This window comes from Triticum dicoccoides, chromosome 3B, assembly GCF_002162155.2.
Source record: "Triticum dicoccoides isolate Atlit2015 ecotype Zavitan chromosome 3B, WEW_v2.0, whole genome shotgun sequence".
NCBI lineage: Eukaryota > Viridiplantae > Streptophyta > Magnoliopsida > Poales > Poaceae > Triticum > Triticum dicoccoides.
The window spans coordinates 712,225,988-712,249,524 of record NC_041385.1 but is presented as its reverse complement, the minus strand read 5'-3'; positions in this window follow the sequence as shown (position 1 = coordinate 712,249,524).

Below are 23,537 nucleotides of genomic sequence, written 5' to 3'. Positions count from 1 at the left end.
TTTACCACCTATTGAAGAAATATATGGTCTTAATATACCGCATGTTGAAGAACCACATTGTCTTGATAACCCGACACAGCTAGTAAAGGTAAATTCTCTCTATATATATGATAAAGTTGAAATCCCCTCTACTAAATTTCATAGCCCATGCCTAGATGAATTTGATGACTTTATGGCTAGACAAGAAAGTTTTAATGCTTATGTTGGTAGAGAGTTAAAGAATAATGCTTTCGAGATAGGACGCGTGAGCGATAATATGGCTAGAGTTAAAGGTGAACTTAAACTCATTAGCAAATATGCGTCTATGGTTGCTACTCAAGCTGAGCAAGTACTTAAAGCTCAAAATGAATTGCTTGATGAATTAAATAATAAAAATGACTTTGCTATTAGAGTGGCTACTAGAACTGGTAGAATGACTCAGGAACCTTTGTATCCTGAAGGCCAGCCTAAGAGAATCGAGCAAGATTCTGAGAGAAATAATTTAGAAGCACCCAGATCTTCCAAAAAGAAGAAAAAGAAAGACAGTAGGACTTTGCATGCTTCTAATGAACTTGTTGTAGACACACCTGAGAATCCCAATGATATTTCTATTTCTGATGCTAAAACACAATCAGGTGATGAACATGAACCTAGTGATAATGTTAATGATAATGTTCATGTCGATGCTCAACCTAGCAAAAATAATGAAGTAGAGATTGAACCTGCTCTTGATCTTGAGAACCCAGAATCAAAGAATCAATGTTATGATAAGAGAGATTTTGTTGCTAGGAAGCATGGTAGAGAAAGAGAACCATGGGTTCATAAACCCATGCTCTTTCCTCCTAAACCATCCAAGACAAAGGATGATGAGGATTTTGAGCGTTTTGCTGAAATGATTAGACCTATCTTTTTACGTATGCGCTTAACTGATATGCTTAAAGTAAATCCTTATGCTAAGTATATGAAGGATATCATTACATATAAAAGAAAGATACCGAAAGCTGAAATTTCCACCATGCGTGCTAATTACACTTTTAAGGGTGGAATACCAAAGAAACTTGGAGATCCGGGGGTACCAACTATACCATGCTCCATTAAAAGAAACTATGTTAGAACTGCTTTATGTGATCTTGGAGCCGGTGTTAGTGTTATGCCTCTCTCTTTATATCGTAGACTTGAATTGAATAAGTTGACACCTACTGAAATATCTTTGCAAATGGATGATAAATCAACTGCTATAGCTGTCGGTATTTGTGAGGATATGCATGTTGTGGTTGCAAATGTCACAATCTTAACGGACTTTGTTATTCTTGATATTCCTGAGGACGATAGTATGTCGATTATCCTTGGTAGACCCTTTTTGAATACTGCAGGGGCTGTTATTGATTGCAACAAAGGCAATATCACTTTTCATGTTAATGGTAATGAGCATACGGTACACTTTCCGAGGAAACAATCTCAAGTTCATAGCATCAATTCTATTGGAAAAGTTCCAACTATTATTATTGGATGTTTTGAATTTCCTCTCCCTACTGTCAAGAAAAATATGATATTCTTATTATTGGGGATATTCATATCCCCGTTGAGGTAACTTAGTGTTATTCGAAATTTCTCCGGTTCCGTGTTATTCGGAATGAGTTTGTTAACAAGACTTGATCAACCTTGTTAGTAGATTCATTTTGATGATCATGAGATGGATGAAACTAGAAGGCACAACCTTCTGTACCCTCTTTTTACTTTCTGTTATTTAGAATAAATAAATCAAAAATATCATTATCCGCCTGTTTTCTGAATTATCCGTGCAATAAAAAATATCTCGAAAATAAAAGTGCTCCAAATGCCCTGCAAATTTAGTATGATTTTTTATGGAATATTTGAGGATTTTAGGCATTGAAATCACTGCAGGAGGGGCAAGCACCAGGCCACGAGAGTGGAGGGCACGCCCACCCCACCTGGGCGCGCCCCCTATCTCGTGGGCCCCTGGTGGCCCCCCTCCACTTATGCCAGCACCCACACACTTCATCTTCTACCCAAAAAAATCCCCATCCAGCTCAAGCACGAGTTCTAGCTCATTTTGCTGTGATTTTCGATCTCCTTGCTGAAAGCTCCATTCACAAAACTGCTTTGGGAGATTGTTGCTTGGTATGCGACTCCTCCATTGGTCCAAATAGTTTTGGTTCTACTGCTTTATTCTTTTTGCTGCATAGGTGACCATGTTCTTGAGCTTGCATGTTAAATTTATGAGGTCCCAAGCATTTCTAATGCATGATATAGGCTCTAGGCACTTGCAAGAGTAGTTGCTACCAATCTTGTTTAGTTTTATTCACTTTTATTTTGAAGTTATTAAAATTTCAGAAATTTTCCAGAAAAGAATTATTTCTAGGAGAATGTACCAAGGTGGTTCCTCGGTAAAGAAAGGGCCCAGGATTGCTATGCGTGAGCAAGATGTTGAATTACCGAGGGACGCGGATGTACGAGCTTGTGATTGGCCATCCGATGATTTTATGGTTGAAGCAGGTTTTAAGGGGGAATTTGACGCATATGTGCGTAATGCTGAGCTGGAGGACATCTTACAAGATAAGTGTCCTCAGTACTATCAATTGAATGATTGCTTTGCGCGGAGGTTTAAATATAACTGTACGCGTAATTCTCCTAGTGTCCTATTTGATATTTATGATACATCTTATACCATGGACTGAGAGGATTTTACAACTGCTTGCAAACTTCCGAAGTGGGGTAATATTAATGATCCTCACAAATCTGAATTTAGAGATTTCCTTGCTAGTATTACTGTGGGAGAATCCAGGGACATAGCACAAGCTACCATAGGAAGCATTCATTTTCCTGCTATACATTATTTTGCTCTCTTCATTGGTAGATGCATTAACAGTAAAGATGAAGCATGTCATATGTGTGTCCCTGATCTTTGTGTCCTCAAGAGTGTTGTGTTAGGTTATAAAGGTTATAACTTGGTGGCAATAGTTGCACGTAGGTTGCAGAATAATGGTAGAATGGGAGATTTATTTGGAGGAATTTATGAAACCCGTGTGGCTAATTATCTTGGTATAGCTCCACGAGAGGGGGATGTGATGATACCTCCTGCTTATTTAGATTATGACACTATGGTCAATCATCATTTTCTTAGGAGGAATGAACAATTCCTCCATTATCAACTAATCTATAACAGACACAACGTCGTCCATGTTACTCTTCCTGCTCCTCTCCTTTTTGATTATCAGGCAAAAGGTAGACATGTTGTTACCAGGGAGGAAGCAGCTGAACACGAGGGGAGAGCGGAGGAAGCTCGCCAACATGCCGCAGCTCAGGAGGCGGTTGCTGCTGCATCTCATTACGACTCCAGCTACAACTATGGATATCAGCCAGGCGGTCCTTGGTATTAGACCAACTTAGGCCAAAAGCCTAAGCTTGGGGGAGTACGTATTTCTCACTGACTTTACATTCATGTTCACACACTAGTCGTCGATGCTCATACTCTTTCATTGTATTATCCATGCTAGTTTAATTTCTTTTTCTAGTTTTCCTCTTGTGTGTTTGATAAACCTTTAGAAAAACCAAAAAAAATAGTTAGTTTAATTTCCATGTTTGTAGTAGTAATTAAAATAACCCAAAAAGATTTTTCGTTTCTCTTTTACTTGTTAGGAGCTTTTCCGTGTTAATAGTTTTATTTTCTTTTATTTTCTTTGGGGGTCGAGAAGACCATATTGAAAATGCTTAGTGGCTCTCATATGCATGATTGTTTATTTAACTTAGAACCCATATTATATTGTCTTCTCTTTTGAGTTGAATGCTTGCAGATTCCATCTTAGTCCAATGCACGTGCACTATTATTATTATACACATCGTTCGGTCATGCGAGTGAAAGGCAATAATGACGATATATGATGGACTTATTGAGATGAGAAAAGCTGGTATGAACTCAACCTCTTTTGTTTTTGTAAATATGATGAGTTCATCGTTCCTGATTCATCTTATTATTAAGTAAACATATTTGCAATGACATTTAGAGATTATAGTTGCTTGTGCCATGCTTGATTAGCTATGAGTTATAATGGTTTACCTTGCGTGCCAACATGCTATTAGAATGATTATGATGTGGTATGATGGGATGGTATCCTCCTTTGAATGAATTGAGTGACTCGACTTGGCACATGTTCATGCATGTAGTTGAAACAAATCAACATAGCCTTCATGATATTTATGTTCATGGTAGATTATATCCTACTCATGCTTGTACTCGGTGTGAATTAATTTTAATGCATGTTTATGACTGTTGTCGCTCTCTCAGTTGGTCGCTTCCCAGTCTTTTGCTAGCCTTCACCTGTACTAGGCAGGAATGCTGCTTGTGCATCCAAACTCCTTAAACCCCAAAGTTGTTCCATATGAGTCCACCATACCTTCCTATATGCAGTATCTACCTGCCGTTCCAAGTAAATTTGTATGTGCCAAACTCCAAACCTTCAAATGAAATTATGTTTTGAATGCTCAAGCAGCTCATGTTTCAACTAGGGCTGCCTATATCTTCCATGCTAGGTGGGTTATTCTCAAGAGGAGTGGACTCCGCTCCTCATTCACGAGAAAGGGCCGGTAACCGGGATGCCCAGTCCCATGATCCAAAAAGATCAAAGCAAATCAAAATAATTAAACAAAACTCCCCCAGGGCTGTTGTTAGTTGGAGGCACTTGTTGTTTCAAGCAAGCCATGGATTGATGCTTGTTGGTGGTTGGGGGAGTATAAACCTTTACCATTCTGTTTGGGAACTGCCTATAATGCATATAGTATGGAAGATACAACCATCTCATAGTTGTTGCGTTGACAGCAAAAGTATGCCGCTCAAAATGTTATTCAATCTCTATTTTAAAATCGAGCTCTGGCACCTCTACTAATCCCTTCTTCCCTCTACGAAGGGCCTATCTATTTACTTTTATGTTGAGTCATCACCCTTCTTATTAAAAAGCACCCGCTGGAGAGCACACTGTCATTTGCATTCATTTTTATTAGTTTATATTGGGTATGACTTGACTGGATCTCTTTTACCATGAATACAATATTTAGTCAGTCCTTGATCTTTAAAGGTGCTCTGCATTTATGTTTTGCGGTCTCAGAAAGGTCCACCGAGATACCATTTTGTTATATCATGTTATGATTGTTTTGAGAAAGTGTTGTCATCCGATTTTTATTATTATGGCTCGCTAGCTGATTATGCTATTGATATGAGTAATTGTGAGATCTAAGTGTTATTGTGAGTATGGTTAGTTCATAATATTTGCTGAAACCTGAATGCTGGCTTTGCATGTTTACAACAACAATAGCAAACAGAGTTTGTAAAAGTTTTTCTTTATCACTTTGAGTTTATCAACTGAATTGGTTGAGGACAAGCAAAGGTTTAAGCTTGGGCGAGTTTATACATCTCCAACGTATCTACTTTTCCAAACACTTTTGCCCTTGTTTTGGACTCTAACTTGCATGATTTGAATGAAACTAACCCGGACTGACGCTGTTTTCAGCAGAACTGCTATGATGTTGTTTCATGTGTAGAAAACAAAAGTTCTCAGAATGTCCTAAAAATCCTTGGAGGCACTTTTTGGAAAATATAAAAAATACTGGAGAAGGAATCAAGACTAGGGGGCCCACACCCTGTCCACGAGGGTGGGGGGTGTGCCCCCTGTCTCGTGGGCCCCCTGAGGCTCCACCGACCTCAACTCCAACTCCATATATTCCGTCTCGCGGAGAAAAAAATCAGAGAGAAAGTTTCATTGCATTTTACAATACGGAGCCGCCGCCAAGCCCTAATCTCTCTCGGGAGGGCTGATTTGGAGTCCGTTCGGGGCTCCGGAGAGGGGGATTCTTCGCTGTCGTCATCATCAAACATCCTCCATCACAAATTTCATGATGCTCACCGCCGTGCGTGAGTAATTCCATCGTAGGCTTGTTGGACGGTGATGGGTTGGATGAGATTTACCATGTAATCAAGTTAGTTTTGTTAGGGTTTTCATCCCTAGTATCCACTATGTTTTGAGATTGATGTTGCTATGACTTTGCTATGCTTAATGCTTGTCACTAGGGCCCGAGTGCCATGATTTCAGATCTGAACCTATTATGTTTTCATGAATATATGTGTGTTCTTGATCCTATCTTGCAAGTCTATAGTCACCTATTATGTGTTATGATCCGACAACCCCGAAGTGACAATAATCAGGATACTTCTCGGTGATGACCGTAGTTTGAGGAGTTCATGTATTCACTATGTGTTAATGCTTTGGTCCAGTTCTCTATTAAAAGGAGGCCTTAATATCCCTTAGTTTCCACTAGGACCCCGCTGCCACGGGAGGCAGGACAAAAGATGTCATGCAAGTTCTTTTCCATAAGCACGTATGACTATTTACGGAATACATGCCTACATTACATTGATGAATTGGAGCTAGTTCTGTGTCACCCTATGTTATAGCTATTACATGAGGAATCGTGTCTGACATAATTATCCATCACTGATCCATTGCCTACGAGCTTTTCACATCTTGTGCTTTGCTTATTTACTTTTCTGCTGCTATTGTTACAATCACTACAAAACCCAAAAACATTACTTTTGCTACCGTTACCATTATTATCATATAACTTTGCTACTAAATACTTTGCTGCAGATACTAAGTTATCCAGGTGTGGTTGAATTGACAACTCAACTGCTAATACTCAAGAATATTCTTTGGCTCCCCTTGTGTCGAATCAATAAATTTGGGTTGAATATTTTACCCTCGAAAGCTGTTGCGATCCCCTACACTTGTGGGTTATCAGTTACCATACAAGAGGACCATGGAGGAAAACACGCAGATCATGCAAGCCGAAGTGAAGAACTTCTTTGAAGGGGTGAAAGCAAAAAAACATCCACCTCCGGAGGAGAAGATAGATCTGGTAAAAGTGAAGCGTACTCTGGCTGCCCTGAAGAAACCGCCAATGTCTCCGGCGAAAGGCAACTAAGAGCGCATTCTTAAAAAGTCATTTGTGGAAGCGTCACGGTCGGGAAGTACTATCAGTGGTCAACGACAAGCTGGGAAAAAAGTTGCCCAGCTCGGCGAACAAGCGAACCAATCGTTCCCCCCGCTCCAGGTGTCTAGCGATATCGTCGCTAATGTTCCGGGTGGGATGTTGCCCGGTTATAACAATCTTGAATATTACCTGCCCGACGATGTACATTATGATTTCTTGGAGGTGGACGAACACAAATATGTGTACGGGAAGCCTCTCGTCAAAGATGAAAGATCTCTACCAACGATGATGTTCAGATTCCATGATTGGTACATGAAAACCTACAGAGAGTCTGAGGGGGGCATATTTTGACGCCGAGAGTTAGAGAGGAGCATGACCTCGTTGGAATTGAACTGTTGAATGTTCCATTTGAGGAGTTCTTCGCGTTTTTCAATCTAAAGACCCTCGATAAATTAATGATCACTTGCTACTGCCTGTAAGTAGTACTACTTCTGTCATTAATTAAGTCTCTCTATATATAGGTCAGCTCTTTCATTGCATGTATTTTTAATTATCCTCACTATATTATGCAGATTGAAGATCGCCGAATTGAAGAAAAGACAAATCGGTGATATTGGGTTCATTAACACAAATCTCATAGATGCATATATGGTTGAATTTCAGGCCAAAGATACCGAGGCCAAGCTGCTACAATCATTTGTATTAAATCAAAACAAAGCTATAATACTCTTCTCTTACGAATTCCAGTGAGTGTTTACTGTCTTGTGCATATTCGGTTTCCCTTATTAGTCGAGGTTATAGTAATGTAATTGATGAGTTATGCATGCGTGCGCAGCTTCCACTATATTCTCCTAGAGGTTAAGCTCGAGCAGGGACTAGTAACCGTCTTAGACTCGAGACGAAAAGATCCCAAGGAGTATGCGGACATGACTGAAATTCTAGACAAGTAAGTTAAATCGATCATTATCACACCATATCGGTAACTTTTTGTTCATTTCCTGATATCAAGTAATTGTTTTCTTTGTCTGACAGGGTTTGGAAAAAATTCACCTCAAAAACTCTGGGACTGCCGAAGAAGCTACAATTTAGACACCCAAAAGTAAGTACTATAGTAGCATGTTCCACGCATCTCCTAGTGATTCAAGTGCTAGTTTCATGAATACCATTTAGCATGCTTGCTAATTATTAGTTTGATTGAACTCTATTTCTTGTAAAGTAGTTGTGGCAGGAACAAGGGAATGATTACTTTGGATACTACATTTGCGAGTCCATCCGCCACACGACCTGTGAGCAGGGCTACTCTGACAAACAATATGAAGTGCGTAAATAATAATATTCACAATTTTATTTTATTACCATCATTTGTGTTTAGTTTCATTTATTCATATATATGTATTGACCCCCTTCTTCAAATTAGATATTTTGTTTGCGGGATGAACTCCTACCACCAGATCGTATGCGAGGAATTCAAGAGGAATTGGAGGTATTCTTTCTTGACCACGTGATCGCTAAAGACAGAGAATACCATGTGGACCCTAATCAACTCGATTTTAATTAGGAGATTATATTGTAAGAGATACTTATATTGTATATATGTAGCCAGTATGTAGCGTCAGATAGATATACGGGAACTTGCTAATCGACCAATCTCTCAGAGAAGGAGAGGTGGTCGATATCACTTCTCTCTGTATGCATATGTTCATGACGATCTTCTGTTTCCTTCATTTGCTTACTAGCTAGCGTGTCTAGTCCTCTCTATACGTATAGTACGTAGTGTCGACCAAGCATGGAGATAAAAGAGGACACTTCTCTCTATTAATTAGCTAGCTAACACAATATATGAAACACCTAAATTAACCCCCCAAAACCTCATAAACCCCCCTTTCAAAAAAAATAATCCCAGCACCTGAAATGCTGACGCGTGGATGCTTATTGGTCCTGTTTGGTGCCACCAACCGGGACCAAAGGGCCTCCTGCCTGGGCTCGCCGCACCGGCCATGTGAAGGCCCATCTGTCCCGGTTTATGTAAGAACTGGGACTAAAGGTCTAGGGCATTAGTACCGACACTTTAGTCCCGGTTCAAAAATCGGGACAAATGGCCCTTACGAACCGAGACAATAGGTCCTTTTTCTACTAGTGTCCGACTTGCAATCTCCCATCCTCCCACACCCACACTTCAAATTTCGAACATGTAACCATGAAGTGTGTTACTCCCTCTGCCCCAAAATATATGTCTCAACTTATTACAAAGTTGAGACACTTATAAGTTGAGACACTTATTTTTAAAAGTTGAGACACTTATTCTGGGACGGAGTGGGTACAATATTGCAATAAGGAAAACAAATGATTTGCATAGTAACAACCATATTGTAGAAAGGAAAAGAAATTATTTACATAGTAACTACGTGTGAAGGGAAGAGGAGTTTTGACTTCCTTTTGTAAGTTGCACTCTTTATGTTGCTCATGCTCCCCAGGATCTCTGCCACATGTTTTATACATAGAAACCAACGCTAGGGTCTTCAGAAAGTGTTCAAAACCTACTTTCTACATTTTCAAACTTATTAAGGATGAGGCCAAGCATTGGGCCATTGCAGGAGTTAGGAATTTGAGTGAGATCATGCCACGGAGTAGTCGCTTAGTACTTTGGGTGTTTGATTGGTCAAGTTGTTTGTGCCATGCTTTGTACTCTACTATACTCTTCTCCTTAATTAATGAATGAGGCAAGTATTTTGCCTCGGTTTCAAAAACAAAAACATCACGTAGTTCACTCATACATCTAAGGTGTTAGCCTTACCCCTTGAATAGACCATATATGGGGTTGACTTGAGGAGCGTCGACATGCATTGAATATTGTAACATAATACAAAAGACTAAAGTAATGCTACAAACAATGATCTGAGCGACGACCTCACGTGGCTCGGGGCATGGGTGTTGTCTCCTTTAGGAGTTGGGACAATTAGCTAATGGAAAGCTCACTTCTTTATCTTGGTTTTTCTATATCTCTCCTCTCTCATATTCTCCTTCAAATTGAACTTCCTTCTCCTTCCCTTTGCACATCGAGATCCACTTTTTTGAACTTTATGTGGCAGGAGACTTTGGTAAAGGAAAGCAATATTTTAGGAGAAATTACATTACAAGCAGAATAGCATATATTAGTTGCTTTAGCAAAATCTCATAAGCGACTTCAATTCAAGGAAATTCCTGCTTTATCACCATCCAAAAACTCTGAATAAATTGGACAGCCCACATGATTCAGCTGTTTTCAAGAATATATGGTTAACATCATAGTGTTGAAATGTAATCTTATTTTATTGAAAGGCATTACACAGTCATGGCTTCTGCAAGCATAAGAATTGATTAGACATGTACCATCTATGTAATTTGTCATTGATAACAACTACCAGGAAAAAAAAGATGTGCTTGTGCGTGTATACCGGTGGTAATAATTTCTTGGATTTTTTTATAATAAGAGATAATAATCAGATCTATTATTATTCAATCTTCCATCATTACTAAGTTGCCTCGGTTCACACATTGTGAGCAAGAAGATAAATAGAACTTGTGAGTTGTGACATTTGCCATGTTTAGAGCTTTGGAATTAGCTACTTATCCATAACGTACTATGTACTCCCTCCTTTCGAGTTTATAGGGCTTATCTTAAAATTTTAGTTTCTCCATTTTATAAGGCTTAATTTGGTTGTTCCTCATCACATGTTCAGATTCCGAGGTGCATTAAATCATTGCATGCAAGTATTAAGAGAAATTTGACCAATGCATGTACTTTATGCATGCATGCATTGCAATTAATACATTGATAAACATAATTTTTTGAGGAAAATAAGAGCATTAATTGGGTGCTTTTGCAAAGTACAAAAAGTATTCCACCACTCACCATCTACCTTGGTTGGTGAGATTTTTGAATTGAGCCCTATAAACCGGAAAGGAGGGAGTAGTAACTTTATAACAAAATTACTTGAAAAATGTACCTACTAACTGAATGGTTGATAGTAAAGACACATGAGACAGTAAACATACTCTAGCATTTTGTCGAGCTCCTAGTGTGCGTGCAGCAGCCAGTAGATGATAGTAAAGCGGAGCAATTTGTACTTGGACGAGGGAGGATCTTGGGAGCCTGCTGCTGTTTGTTGTGGAAGGCAGCAGAACCCATTGACTTCCACACGATGCGCCATCCTCTCTAAGCAATTGTAGGCAACCACTCACAGTGAAAACGAGGAGGAAATTTCACCGCTACCTGTTGCCCACTTCCAGCCACGGGCGCTCGTGCTCCTTTTTGCAGGAATGGTAGGAGATGGGGGAGGGCGGAGAGATGGCTAGGAGGAGGGCGAGGTGGTGGTGATGGTGGGTGTGGTACTACTATGGCAGAAGAGGCAGGAGAGGCGCCAAGGAAGGGACGATGTCGGTGGCGTAGGAGGAGATAGGAGGAGGGAGGGAGTCTTGCTGGTGGTGGGCGGTGGGCTGCTGCGGTGTTGGGGCGGACGACGCCGGCATCCAGCGTGCCAAATCTAGGTTCCATGGCTGGTTGGAGGAAGTCGATGAGGGATGGGGCTGCACGGGAGAGACGAGGGGCTTTTTTACAAAAGCATGGAAGGTAAAGGCAGCCTGGCAGGCGTCTTGTAAAAGCTTGCCTCACGTGCATCACATGTGGATCCAACGGTCAAGATTTTTTTGACAGCAGATCCGACGGTTAAGATTGTTAGATAACAGACACACCATCATCATTGATTGTGTTTTTTATAAGAGTGGAGAAAAGTTCGAGAGACTCCTTCTTCTATATGGGCTTTCATAGCTCCTGTGCTGGGCTTAGTAAAATTCTCGCGTCATCCAATTGGTTGGATCGTCTCCTATGCCAAGATTTAAATGTGCAGAAAGCAGTTGTCATGTCGGATGATGAAGGAAGATTTTGTTTTTCGTCATGAAAGAAGAGAGGATAATATTAATGCTCATAATATTACTAGAGATTCTTTAGATTTAGCTCCTGACCGACATGTATGGCTAATGGAGCCCCCGCACTATGTAAAATGAGGTACTCCCTTCGTTTCTAAATACAAGTCTTTTTAGATATTTCAATATGAACTACATACGGAGCAACATGAGTGAATCTACACTCTAAAATATGTTTATATACATTTGTACATAGTTCATATTGAAATCTCCAAAAAGACTTATATTTAAGAACGGAGGGAGTACATTGATGAAGAAATGAGCTCCGGTGCACCTTCTATAAAAAAAGTCTCCTATACTTGCAAAGGGATCTAGTGTGCACCCTCTCGGGGGCCATGTCCTTTGTATGGGCCGGCCCATTGTGGTTTTCCCACCGGTTATGGGACGGTTATAGAATCTTCCTTGAACCATTTTTTTCCTTTTTTTCCCTTTGTGTTTTTTTCTTCTGACTTTTATTTCTTTTTTCTTTCAATTTTAGTTTCTTTTTCATTCCCAAATTCATTTTTTCACTTAATTTTCTATTTATTTTATTTTACTTCCCTTTTATCTTTCTTTTTCATTTTTTGAAATTTCAAATTCATGAATATTTTTTGAAATCATGAACATATTTTGAATTCATAAGTATTTTTGAAATCATGAAAACCTTTTGAATTCATGAAACTTTTGTGAATTTTTTAGGAAATCACGAACATTTTTAAATCATGCACATGTATCAAAATCATGAACTTTTTTTACAAATTCTCGTACATTTTGCTAAATCATGAACATTATTTGAAACTTTGTGAACACTTTTTGAATCCAGGAATAAATTTTGGAATTCAAGAACATTTTTTGTTTAATAAAATAATTTTTTGAAATCAATGAACAATTTTTAAATTCATGAATATGTGATGAATTAGTGAAAAATATTGAATTGGTGAACTTTTTTAAAATTTGGGAACAATTTCTTAAAATTTGCAAACATTATTTAAATTTTTTATTTTTTAAAAAAAATTATGAACATATTTTTAATTCGCAAACATTTTTCAAATAACTAATCTTGTTTTGAATACATGATAAGTCTTTATTCCCGATTTTTTTTTAGAAAATCATGAGCATTTTTTGAATACCTGAACATTTTTTTTCAAAATCACAATGTTTTTGAATCCATGAACATTTTATGATTTCCTGAACGGTTTTTGAATTCACAAACATTTATTGATTTCTCAAATATCTTTTTTTCTTCAAATTGCTATATTTTGATATCCCAATTTGTCTTAAAGAAGAAAAAGATAAAAATAAAAAATGGAAAATGAAAGGAAAAAAGAAAAAAATGTGATCGGCACCCCACGCCCAACACATGGGCCCGCCCAAAAACGAGTGTCGGGGCTGGGGGTGCCCATTTCCTCTCTACTGGTGTGCAGGTCACCGAATAGGAGGTCCGGTCTTAGAGCATCTACATTCGGGCTCGTCAAACCTACTATATACATCTGGATGGACAGCCTGGTCAGTGACTGGTCACAAAAATGTGACCGAGTTGTGTGCCTCAGACCGGTCCTATACGTCCGGGCTGGCCGGCACCCTCATATCCAGCCCAAATCTGGGTTGGATATAGGAGGCCAAAAGCGCCCGTGTGTGTCTGCCATGTCAGATCTGGCGGGCCATCTAGACACCACATATATTTGACTCCATCCGCAGCCCAGGCCAAACCCTAGCCACTCCGCTCCAAGCTCTGTTCCGGCAATCTTCAGCATGACGGACAGTGGATCAGACTCCAAGATCTCCCTATCTCTTGACTGGGACATCGTCCCATGCAGGCTCGAGGAGGAGATGGCCGTTTGCATGGCTCTCCGCTGCTTATAGGAGGAGTCTGCCCGACAACGATAGGACTCGATCCGGCATGAATCCTTGCGTTCGCACAAAAGGCGCTTGGATCTGGTAGGAGGCGTGTGACTGCTGCCTCGTCGGACGCGCTGCGGTCCTTCTAGCGCCCAAACGTCTGGGCATCGACACAACCCCTCTAGTGCCGCCTCTTTCCTACGGCGTTGGGCTCCGAGTCGGAGATAAATAGTGGTATGCATGGTGCCGCCTGTCCATCGTTATGGTGTGGCGTGCCCCGCTGCGCTAGGGAGATGGCACAAGAGACACCTGCAGCCCTTGCGGCCGAGGCCACAGAGGTAGAGTCGCACGCCACCATAGAGCGCTATGGGTAACCTGCACCCCCGGCACTACAACCAAGTCATGGAGGCATCAGCCTCCAACCATGAGGGATCTATCATGGACCTCACCCCGACCGGCAAGGTCGAGGCCACGGGCTCCGATGAGGAAGAGTAGGGCATGGAAGACGGTGGAGCCTCATGTCTGATGTGGCGCCAATACGTGTCCCATGTCTAACTTTACCTCGCTGGCGACGCATCCTTCACTTTGCGGGTCTCACGGTCACTGTACATGGACATGGACGGGAACAAGGACTTGGAGACGAACGAGCGTCAATGAAGATTTAAAGTAGGTTTTCGTTACATGTAATTTTATGAATTTGAGGATTTGCTAATGAGGTATCCGATTGTGGAAGAGGAATTTTGAGGGACCGGGCGCATCTGCAGACGTTTAAGGTAGTGGATTTGCTAATTCCGCCATTCTCTTACCTTTTGTTAATGTGTATGGTGTGACGGATTTCCCGCCAGTTTTTTTCAGAAGAATTGGGCGACTCTCAAGGACAGCGTGATCGCGGCTGTTAAGGACTTCTTTTGTACGGGGGTGATGCCAGTGGGAGTTAACTCCACAACAATTGTCCTAATACCGAAAATTGCCAACCCAACAAAGTTGGCTGAGTATAGGCCAATTAGATTGTGCAATGTGATTTATAAGGTCATATCTAAGTGTTTGGTAAACAGACTCCGCCCTCTTTTGGACAACCTAATCTCAAATGAATAGAGTGCTTTCATCCCGGGGAGGATGATTACTGATAATGCGCTGATCGCTTTTGAGTGCTTACACTACATTAAGCAGGAAAAGGATCCCACAAAGAGTTTCTGTGCTTATAAACTTGATCTCTCCAAAGCATATGATAGAGTGGACTGGGATTTCTTGAGGCAAGTGATGCAAAAGTTGGGGTTCTCTCATCGATGGATCGACTGGATAATGACTTGTGTCACATCGGTGATATATTCTGTCAAATTAAACGGAACTCTCTTGGATTCATTTGCACCGACGCGTGGGCTTCAGTAAGGTGATCCCCTTTCACCTATTCCTGTTTGTTGCAGATGGGCTTTCTGCTATACTAAAAAACAGAGTGGCTACTGGTCTTATCACCCCTGTGAGAATCTGCAGGCGAGCACCAGGTATATCCCACTTATTATTCGCTGATGATACCTTGTTGTTTTTCGAGGCAACTAGGGTTCAGGCAGAGAGAATTATGGACGCATTAAACATGTATGGTGTGGCCACTGGGCAAAGTCTTAATTATGAAAAATGCTCCATGTTCTTTGGTGCTTCTTGTCCGAGCACAGTTCAAGAGGAGGTTCGACAAGTGTTGCAAGTCCAAAGTCTGATTTTTGAGGAGAAGTATTTGGTCCTGCCTGCTCCCGAGGGGCGCATGTCTAAGGGGAAGTTTCAAAATCTTCAGACAAGCCTTACAAAATGTCTGATTCAGTGGGGAGATGGACAACTCGCCCAACCCGGGAGAGAGGTACTAGTGAAATCTGTTGCACAGGTGCTGGCAACTTATATCATGAGAGTTTTCAAATTGCCATTTTCAGTATGTGATGATCTTACAAGAATGGTCAAGAACTTTTATTGGGGTTCAGCTAAAGGAAAGAGGAATGTCCACTGGAGAGGGTGGGACTATCTCATGCAACCAAAGGACCGCGGGGGAGCTGGCTTTCATGATTTCCGTCTGTTTAACCAAGCGCTTTTGGCTCGGCAGGCATGGAAGATTGATATCTAGACCGGACAGTTTATGTGCGCAAGTTCTGAAAGTAAGGTACTACCCAGAGGGCAAGCTTCAGGATACGGTCTTCACGAGAAGTGCATCCTCTTCCTGGCAGGCAATCAACCATGGTTTGGATTTGTTAAAAAAGGGATTGTTTTGGTGTGTGGGCAATGGAAGAAGCATACAAGTTTGGCAAGACAACTGGATCCCGAGGCCTCATTCATATCAGCCCATCTCATTGCAAGGGAGATGTCATTCTCTGATTTCCTTAACGAGAATGGGTCATGGAAGGGGCAGTTATTGTCGTAGTACTTTCTTGCCGCGGACGTCGACGAAATTCTAAAAATTAGAGCTTCACCGAGGCATGCCAAAGATGTTACTGTTGCATGGGGACCCAATAAGCTGGGTGTGTTTACAGTAAAGAGTGCTTATATGTTGGCATTTGATGAAGCACACAGAGAAAGGACGACTTCGTCTAGCTCTTCTCCAGATGGAAGTAGATCGTGCTGGTCATATGTATGGAAGAATATGGCGCCCCCTACCATCAAAAACTTTGCTTAGTGAGTAGCAACGGACGGACTCCCCACATGGAGAAACAAGCACAAAATTGGACTAGAAGTGTCCAGTATCTGCCCAGTTTGTGGTATTGAGGAGGAAGACAATTTCCATCCCTTTGTGCGGTGCCAGTTTGGGCGAGATTTGTATCAGGAGATGGCCAAGGTATGGAGGTTACCTAGTATTGATAAGCTGCTTAATAGTGGAAAGGAGTGGCTGCTAAATGCCCTTTCACAATTAAGTGAACTTGAGTGATGCATGATGATCATGACCTTCTGGCGTAGCTGGTTTGTCCGGAATGAGTTAACACATCAAAAACCAGCCCCACCTTTAGAGGTTTCGGTTCGGTTCTTGCAAAGCTATTTGGAATCCCTGGTGGCGATCAAACTGAACTCAAACATGGATCCAATTAAGGGCAAGTCTACTATGGTTTTTGGCTCTTCATCTACGCCGGGCAGAGTTACACCTCTAGTGCTTAGATGGTCTAAACCAAGCCCGGATTAGGTTAAACTCAATATAGATGGGTCCTATGTTTCTACTAGAGCAGAGGGTGCAGGAATGATCCTTTGGGATTCGAATGGTGACATTACATTTTCAGCCTGTAGAGTTTTGTATTCTTGTAGACATGCTTTGGAAGCGGAGTTATGCGCATGCATGGAGGGGTTATCTACATCCATTCGGAGGTCAAATCTCCCCATTGCCATTGAGATGGATTCTTCGGAGGCGGTGGCCATGATCGCTTGTGCTGGCCAGGATCGTTCTGTTTATGCTTCCCTTATTAATGAGATTAGGTATCTCTTAAGTCTTTGATCTACTTGTATTACTCACGTTTTGCGAGTGCAAAATAAAGCTAGTGATTGTCTAGCTGCCTTCGGGAGAGTGGAGGGTAGAACTCTGACCTGGATTCAATCCGGTCCTTCTAAGGTTTTGGAAATTGTTAAAGATGATTGTAAAGACTTGATTTTTGAGTAATACAAGTATTTCTCCCGCAAAAAATGCATATGGTGTTGTCCTAGGGATCTTAGATATTTTTAGGGAAAATTTCTCAAAAAGAAGAAGATATTTTCAAGGAAATCCAGCTTCGTTTAGCCATAGTTCTCTCTGAAATAAGTAAATTATTACATCATTTATCATCTCTCAATAAATGACATACTTGTAATCATTGGTGCCCCGTCCTATCCCCCACACCATGCAGGCGACACGGGGGAAACTCTAGCCGCTTTCGACCTGGGCATTCGTCTCACTAGTAGAAAAGGGGCAAATCTGAGACACATTAGTGCCGGTTTGATTTTGAGCCGGCACTAATGTGTCCATTAGTGCCGGTTCCAATGGCTAACCGGCCGTTCTCATTAGTACTGGTTCGTGGCTAATCTTTAGCACCGGTTTGTGCCACGAACCGGTGCTAAAGAGAGTGGTGGCAGGGTGTTGTCAGTCTGGGGCCCGTCCAACACCTTTAGTACCGGTTCGTGGCATGAACCGGTACTAAAGGTCAACGTACATAAACCCTTCGTCCACCCGAGCCACTCTGTTGTTCCCCTTTCCCCTCACTTCCTTTGTTCTTCCCCTCTCTTCCTCGAGCTCCTCACAAATTTTGCCCAAAATTTGTCAAGATTTGAAGGCCCCCATCCATTCAAATGATCACAAAGGTTAGCAACTTTGTCCTTTCAACTCTCATTGCTAGATTAGCTCTTGCAATGCTTTTTATAGTGATTAATTTGGGAGGAATTATATTTTCTAGTATTTGATTTATATGCAATTTGAGGTCAAAAATAACACTTAGTTTGCATATGTAGGTGTGGTTTACTTAGTGCCTTCTAAATCTCCGTCGTAACCACCATCGATCGCCAGCACCGTCCCGTCGCCGGCACCACCTTGTGATGAGGCTCTTGTTCATGAATGTTTTACATTACCAAATTGATGTTTGTGTGATTTGGATATATAGTTACTCGTATAATTATCTTACCCGTACATTGTTTGTTATACATAGTGCCATGGTTTTGATATCCGTCCCCGTCGGCCCTCGTCCTTGTTATGATTCGGATGTGGTATATTCTCTTTTAAAACTAGTTGTTGCATTTCGTGTTTATGACAAATTATGCCCATCAAGTTGACATAGATATTTTTATCTAGGAGGTATGTGAACCAGAAATTCCAATCGACCCTATTGTCGAGAGGTTAAATTTAGTTGAAAGAGAAAACGAGTATTTGAAAGAAAAATTGAAAAGAATTGAGGGGGAGAAGATGGAATTGGAGTTGCATGTTGCCGATGTCGTCGATGATCACAAGATCAAGATGGAGAAAATGAGGTTGAAGATTAGAAAGATTAGAAAATATGCCATTGATAGTGTGGCTTGGTATCATTATGCTGTTGGATCAATTGTTACCTTAGTTGCGATCTTGATCGCATTTGTTGTTGCATTTAAATTCTTTAGCTAGAGAGTTATTTGTATGTTGCATTTAATTAAGTGCTATATATGAACTTTATGTATGAACTTGTATTAATTTGTTCTATTCGGTGTTGTGTAATGAAGATGAGCCGACAATGGATGTATGATGATCGATGCTCTCCCGAGTTCATTAATGGCGTGCATACTTTTCTGCTTGCCGCTGAGGCAAACAAGCGGGTGGATGGTTTTATGCCTTGTCCATGTGCTGGCTGTAAGAATGGTCACAGTTACTCTACATCAAGAACCATTCACGTCCACCTATTTGAGTCCGGTTTCATGCCCCGCTATAATGTTTGGACCAAGCACGGAGAAATAGGGGTTATGATGGAAGATAATGAAGAAGAAGAGGACGACAACGGCTATCCTGGCCATGGGTTCCCTGAATACGATGATACAACAATGGGGGAAGATGCCGAGCCGGCAATGCTGGAAGAAGCTGAAGAAGAGACATCAGATGAGCCCGCTGATGATCTAGGTCGGGCCATTGCCGATGCAAAGAGAAACTGCGCAAGTGATCTGGAGAGGACGAAGTTGCAGCGCATGTTAGAGGATCACAAGAAACTGTTGTACCCGAATTGCGAAGGTGATAAAAAAAAGTTGGGCACAACACTTGAATTGCTGCAATGGAAGGCAGAGAATGGTGTATCTGACAAGGGATTTGGAAAGTTGCTGGTAATGATAAAGAATATGCTTCCAAAGGACAACGAATTGCCTGAGAGTACGTATGAAGCAAAGAAGGCTGTCTGCCCTCTAGGGTTAGAGGTGCAGAAGATACATGCATGCCCTAATGACTGCATCCTCTACAGCGGTGAGTACGAGGATTTGAATGCTTGCCTGGTATGCGGTGCATTGCGTTATAAGATCAGTCGCGATGACCCTGGTGATGTCGAGGGCGAGCGCCCCAGGAAGAAGATTCCTGCCAAGGTGATGTGGTATGCTCCTATAATACCACGGTTGAAACGTTTGTTCCAAAACAAAGAGCATGCGAAGGCAATGCGGTGGCATGCAGAAGACTGTAAGAAAGACGGAAAGTTGAGAGTACCCGCTGACGGTTCGCGGTGGAGAAAAATTGAGAGAAAGTACTGGGAGGAGTTTGCAGGTGACCCAAGGAACGTATGGTTTGGTCTAAGCGTAGATGGCATTAATCCTTTTGGGGAGCAGAGCAGCAACTATAGCACGTGGCCTATGACTCTATGTTTGTATTACCTTCCTCCTTGGTTGTGCATGAAGCGGAAGTTCATTATGATGCCAGTGCTCATCCAAGGCCCTAAGCAACCCGGCAACGACATTGACGTGTACCTAAGGCCATTAGTTGAATAACTATTACAGCTGTGGAATGGAACTGGTGTACGTGCGTGGGATGAGCACGGACAGGAAGAATTTGACCTAAAGGCGTTGCTGTTCGTGACCATCAATGATTGGCCTGCTCTCAGTAACCTTTCAGGACAGACAAACAAGGGATACCGTGGATGCACGCACTGTTTGGATGATACCGACATTAAATATTTGGATAGTTGTAGGAAGAATGTGTACCTGGGACATTGTCGATTTCTTCCGACAAGGCATCCCGTAAGAAAGAAAGGCAAGCATTTCAAAGGTGAGGCGGATCACCGGACGAAGCCTCGCCACCGTACTGGTGCTGATGTACATGATATGGTCAAGGATTTGAAGGTAATCTTTGGAAAGGGTCCTGGCGGACAACCTGTTTCGAAGGACGCTGACGGACGCGCACCCATGTGGAAGAAGAAATCTATATTTTGGGACCTGCCATATTGGAAAGACCTAGAGGTCCGCTCCACAATCGACGTGATGCACGTGACGAAGAATCTTTGCGTGACCCTGCTTGGCTTTTTGGGCGTGTATGGGAAGACAAAAGATACACCAGAGGCACGAGAGGACCAGCAATGTATGCACGGAAAAGACGGCATACATCAGGGTCAGGCCAGCTATGCTCTTACCAAAGAAGAGAAGGAAAACTTCTTCGAATGCCTGCTCAGCATGAAGGTACCGTCTGGCTTCTCATCGAATATAAAGGGAATAATAAATATGGTAGAGAAAAAGTTCCAGAACCTAAAGTCTCATGATTGCCACGTGATTATGACGCAACTCCTTCCGGTTGCATTGAGTGGGCTTCTACCGGAAAACGTTCGATTAGCCATTATGAAGCTATGTGCATTCCTCAATGCAATCTCTCAGAAGGTAATCGATCCAGAAATCATACCAAGGTTACAGAATGATTTGGTGCAATGTCTTGTCAGTTTCGAGTTGGTGTTCCCACCATCCTTCTTCAACATCATGACGCACGTCCTAGTTCACCTTTGCAAAGAGATTAACGTTTTGGGTCCTGTATTTCTACACAATATGTTCCCTTTTGAGAGGTTCATGGGAGTCTTGAAGAAATATGTTCATAACCGTGCTAGGCCAGAAGGAAGCATCTTGAAGGGCCATGAAAATGAGGAGGTCATTGAGTTTTGTATTGACTTTATTCCTGACCTTAAGCCGATTGGTGTTCTTGTATCGCGGCATAAGGGCAGACTAGAAGGAAAAGGCACGCTAGGATGGGATCAAATAATATGTATGGACGGGCATTCTCTCACTGAAGCACACTACACAGTTCTACAGAATTCCGCCTTGGTGGCTCCGTATATGGAGGAACACAAGAATTATCTACACTCCAAACACCCGGAGAAGTCTGACGACTGGATTACACGCGAACAAACGAGGACTTTTGCCGGTTGGTTCCAGAAACGTGCCCTGAATGATGGCGATATTCAAAATGACCTGTACTCGCTGTCCCAGTTACCATCTTCGAATATAATGACTTTCAAAGGGTACCAGATAAATGGGAATACATTTTACACGATCGCCCAAGATAAGAAGAGCACCAACCAAAACAGTGGTGTCCGCTTTGATGCAACAACCAACACGGGAAAGGAAACATATTATGGTTACATAGAGGACATATGAGAACTTAACTATGGAGGTGATTTGAAGGTCCCTTTGTTTCGGTGCAAATGGGTCAATATGACACAAGGCGGGGTAACGGAAGACCCGCAGTACGGAATGACAACAGTGGATCTCAACAATCTTGCGTAGGCTGACGAACCATTCGTCCTAGCCAATGATGTGGCGCAAGTTTTTTATGTGAAAGACATGTCTACCAGGCCGAGAAAAAGAAAAGATAAGGAAGCGAATGGATCATACGACGAGCCAAAGCACCACATAGTTCTTTCAGAAAAAAGAAACATCGTGGGACTGGATGACAAGATAGACATGTCAGAAGATTATGAAAAGTTTGATGAAATTGCTCCATTCATAGTGAATATTGACCCGAGCATCCAGTTAAATGATGAAGATTTTCCATGGCTACGGCGCAAAGGGACACACGCGAAGAAAAAGTTTCACACCCAAAGATCTGGGATGTGATCGGCTTCACTATCATCACTTTCTTCTATGTTTCACACCCAGGAAGGAATCTCTGTAATAGTTAGGGTAGTTATGTGTTTTGGCATTTGAAACGCGAAGAAATTTTATGTGCAAACAAATTGTTTTCATGCATTTACTGATTTTTTCCAGCTAAATGACCCTGAAATTGAAAAGCATTTCAAATGAACTCAGAAAAGGTTGAAAGTTGGCATGGTATCATAATTTCATCGAAATTGCATGTGTAAAAAAGTAGAGAGGGTTACGGCAAAAACTGGATGCACTTCGTGTACAAAATGGACAATCTCTTTCGAAGTATCAGGGTTTCCAACGAAAACTCAATTGTTAACAAGGCATTTCATTTTTTAAATAACCTAAGCATTACCAAATTGAATATAATGATAAAACACACTAATATTAAACATAAGAAAAAAGAATCACTGAAAAATCTTTTTTCAAAGTTAAGTTATTCGCAATCTAGTGATTCACACAAATTTCAAATAATTCAAAATTTAAACTATTCAAATTTGAAAACTACCGGCACTAACAGAAAGTTTGTAATTTTTTGTACCTAAAGCAAAAATATTCACAAAGAAACTCTATATACAGCAAAATACAACTAAAAAATAAATAAAGCAAAAAAATTAAGAAAATAAAAAAGCCCGCCTACTGGGCCAAAGCGGCCTGCATACGACTAGGAACCCAACCTTTTGTTGGGCCAGGATGCAGGCCCGCAAAGGCCCAGTAGGCCCACAGGGCAGCACTGAACAGGTAGGCCCAGTAGGCCGGCTTAGGAGAGGAGCTCGAGAGAGCTACCGCACTCGGGCTTATAAACCAGTGCGGTAGCCCCTCGACTAGCGAGGTGGGACTAAACTTGCGCACCGCCTGGAGCCATCACACCCCCTTTAGTACCGGGTGGTGGCTCCAACCGGTACTAAAGGGGGGGGGTCTTTAGTACTGGTTGGTGCCACGACCCGGTACAAAAGGGGGGCGCTTCCCGCCGCTTGGCCTGGCCAAAACAGACCTTTAGTACCGGTTGGTGGCACCAACCGGTACTAAAGGTCCATCCTATATATACAACAGTTGAAAAAATTTCACTTCCCTCTCTGTTTCTTCCCTCTCCGTCGCGCCGCCCTGCCCCGATCGACGCCGTCCCCGTCGACGTCACCGCCCCCGCCCCTCGTCGCCGACCCCGGCCGTCCCTGCCCCTCATCGCCGTCCCCGTCGACGTCGTCGCCCCGGCCGTCCCTGTCCCCGTC